At 55.1% G+C, this 3,168-nt stretch overlaps 1 non-coding gene across 1 annotated transcript; it reads right to left on the bottom strand.

The window, feature by feature from the left end:
- Positions 1-333: 333 nt before the first annotated feature.
- Positions 334-526, bottom strand: LOC148647628 (U2 spliceosomal RNA). The gene has a single exon (XR_015927070.1). It is a non-coding gene; the product is annotated as a U2 spliceosomal RNA (small nuclear RNA).
- Positions 527-3,168: the final 2,642 nt, after the last annotated feature.

The raw sequence follows: 3,168 nt of genomic DNA, 5'->3' as shown, positions 1-3,168 counted from the left end.
TCTCTCGGGAGGGAGGGACGGGGACGCGCGCACGCACACATGCCTGCCTGCCTGCCTGCCTGCCTGCCGAAAAAAAAGAAAGAAAAGGTGGATATACTAAGTTTTTAGTAGAGGGAGCCGAAAAGGGGGCCGGCCTGCTTGCCCAGAGAGTCGAGACGTGGGAAAGTGCACAGAGGGAGCACGGGAACGGAGACGGAGATGGGGAGGGGGAGAGCGAGACAGACACAGAGACACACAGATGGACGAGAGACGAGACCCGAGAAGAAGGAGCTCCAGTCCACCTCGCTTGCTTGCTTGCTTGCTAGCTATGTCTGTCTTTTCACCGCTGAGAGAAGGTGGTGCACCGCTCCCGGAGGCGCTGCAATACCGGGCCAATGCGTGGAGAGGACGGAGCAAGCTCCTGATCCAGCTCCCTGTTCCAAAAATCCGTTTAATATGTGGTCCCCCGATGGGGGGCGTATCAGATATTAAACTGATAAGAACAGATTTTTTTATTTATGTTTTATTATAAAACAGTTCAAAAAATGATTATCCTACCCTCCACCATTAGCACCACGTGAGTAAGTCCTTCCATCTTTCCTTTGCGGCCGCAAATCCCCAACGCTTGATGTCCCATCTTATCCTGCGGACAACGTCCGTCTTCACCTTCTTTAGGATGGCAGAAACCGTCCCTTCCACTCCGTGCCTGATGAGTTCCGTGCGGGCCTCCCATACATACAGCTTTGTGAGGCTGATCAAAAACCAGAACAAAAAGGCTGCTGTCCATCTTCGGGAACCGGGCACTCCTCTCATCACCACGTTCAGTGACAAAGGTAAGTCCAGGCCTGCTTGTGCGAAAAGGTGCCGGCTGGAACTCCACACCCTCTGCACAAACTCGCACTCCCAAAAAACATGGTTTACCGTTTCAGTCCCTGTGCAGCCTTGCCTCGGACACTGGCTCTTTTTTGATAGTCCATGAGCATGCATGACTGCCCTAACCGCCATTCGACCCCATATGCAGAGCCAGTTCAGATGCTTCATCCGATTATCCAGGCCCCTCGGTTGGGCCTGCAGCCAGGTATCGCTGGACACACCCAGGATCGCTGGCTTTCCCGATGTCATAACTGTCTTGTATAACAGGCGATGGTTCAGTGTAGTAGTACCGTCCCGTACCTCTGGGTGTGTCCGCAGCCACCGCACTGCGTGACGGTAGTGCGGCAGGAGTCTCTCTGTCTTCGGGGTCGTGTTCGTCCAGGAGGCTAGGTGTCGCATGCTCGCTGTGAACCAGAGACTTACAAACCGGCTGCACAGGTGAGGCGTGTTATCGTGCAGGGTGACGCACAAGCTTGCGATGTAAACACAATCTAGCTTTGCTGGGAAATCCGGAATCCCTCTGCCGTCTGCGAATGCTCTCGTACGAGTGCCCCCAGATGAAGGTAAATACGGCTCTTACTAGCTCCTTCCTCTTCCTCGCAGGTAGGGGGTACACTACCGCCAGGTGGAGCAGCAGGAGCAGGATCTCCACTTTCAGCACCAGTGCCTTCCCGATCCAAGTCAAAGACCTCTTCTGCCAAAGGCCTAGCTTCTGATGGATCTTCCGGAACCTGGCCTCCTAGTTCGGGCTTGAGGGGTCCTCATTGTGGAAAAGGACCCCCAAGATCTTCACCGGGCCCGTCGTCATTGTTAACCCACTGGCAATCTCTGGTTCGTATGACCAGGTTCCAAACATCTTCACTAGGCTTTTGGCACGATTCAGCTGGGCGCCAGTGCCTCTGGAGAACTCGTCCACTATAGCCAACGCTCTCCCCAAGCTTCTGTCTGAGCCCAGGAAGAGCGTGATGTCGTCGGCATAAGCGGCGATCCTGGCTTCCTGCCCCGCACCACCTGGCACTCCGATACCTTCTACACTGGAGTCCCTCCTCAGCTGGTCCAGCAGGAGCTCTAAATAGACCACGTACAGCAGGGGCGAAAGAGGACAGCCCTGTCGCACACCACACTTTACTGGTATACTCCTCCCTACTGCTCCATTGACGCATACCCGGGATTCTGCACCGCTATACAAAGTCTTGATCCACCCAACGAACCTGTCGGGTAGGCCTTTCCTCTGCAGGAGTGCCCACAGGGTCTCGTGATGGACCCGGTCGAATGCCTTCGCTTGATCCAGGCTTACCAGCATGAGTGGCAGGCCTCTGTCCTCCACCCAGGAGATGATATCCCTGGTCAGCTGCAGATTCCAGCTGATCTTCCGGCCTGCCACGCCACATGTCTGGTCCGCCTTGACCAGCTCAGACATTACCGTCCTCAGACGGCCGCCCAGCACCCTGGCCAAGATCTTGTAATCAGTGCACAGGAGCTGGATCGGCCTCCAATTGGCCAGGTCTGCTTTGTCTCCCCCCTTGAAAATCAAGGAGACAACTCCAGTCTTCATAGTCAGGCCCAGTCCATCTCTGTCCAGGGCCTCATTGAAGACTTGCACCAGGAATGGCTCCAGTTGGTCCCAAAAGGTGCGGAAAAACTGTTGGTAACCCATCAATGCCAGGGACAGTGCCCTTCTTCAGGCCAAGCATTGCATTCTTGATTTCTGCCCCTGACACTGGTCCGGTCAGAGCGGCGGGTTCCTCCACCGCTTTCTCCACACCCTTCAGGAGTCTGTCCCTGATGCTGGAGTCGATCTCCTTTTCTCAAAACAAAGCTTCATAAAACCCTGTGGCGCACCTCAGCATCCCGGGTATGCCTGTAGCTGCAGTCCCGTCCTCGCACCGGATACTCTCGAAGCGACTTCGTTCTTGTTGTCTCCTTACGGCGCCGAAGAACTGGGGTGAGCAGCATTCTTCCCCTTCCCTCCAGACTCCCTGCAACCTGAAGAGGAAGTCCTTTGCTCGCTGCAGCCACACGTCCCTAAGTAGGCTCCTAATGTAGGTGACTCGTTCACCATTGAAGGCGCCCCCCTGGTTTAGACGACCGTACAGGTCGTCGAGTTCTTCCTGCAGTTTGGTGCACTGGCGTTCCTCCAAGCTGCGCCGGATCCTACAGTACTTCCTGGTGATCGTCGCGATGGTTTGCTTACAAGATTCCCACCAGTGCACCGCGGAGCTGAAAGACTCCCTCCTCTTCGCAAAATCTCTGTGCCGCCTCCATTCTCCTTCGGTATCTCGTCTCTAATAGTACTTGTTTATTTAGTTTCCAGTA

This window comes from Lepisosteus platostomus, chromosome 15 (assembly GCF_059453375.1).
Source record: "Lepisosteus platostomus isolate fLepPlt1 chromosome 15, fLepPlt1.hap1, whole genome shotgun sequence".
Taxonomy (NCBI): Eukaryota; Metazoa; Chordata; class Actinopteri; order Semionotiformes; family Lepisosteidae; genus Lepisosteus; species Lepisosteus platostomus.
The sequence above is the reverse complement of the archived record's forward strand: the minus strand, read 5'-3'. Positions and strand labels throughout refer to the sequence as shown.